Raw genomic sequence first — 366 nt, forward strand, 5'->3', positions numbered from 1 at the left:
AAAGTCACGTATTATCCAACCCCTAAAGAAATAATCCACCCAGAAAAATAACACAAACACTATTTTCCTTACAAAACTCACCTCGCAACGGGATTATACACTAACCCAGGTAACCTAACAGCTTACACCTATAATCCTCTATTGTCCGCTAATCTCCATTAATCCAGATGACATGGCAAACACCCACACATAAAGCCTCATGTCGCACAGTGTAGTCAGCCTCGAAAGCCAAGCGTGATTGGGTAGTGATGCGATAAGCTTACTGTGCGTGAGGTGCGAGTGTGGTCGACAATAGTGCATTGAGGATTAGCATGCAAGAGAGACAAGGGATAGGCACGTGTGGAGAGGGTGATGTTTGAGGATTTC

This window comes from Penaeus monodon, chromosome 21, assembly GCF_015228065.2.
Source record: "Penaeus monodon isolate SGIC_2016 chromosome 21, NSTDA_Pmon_1, whole genome shotgun sequence".
Lineage (NCBI taxonomy): Eukaryota > Metazoa > Arthropoda > Malacostraca > Decapoda > Penaeidae > Penaeus > Penaeus monodon.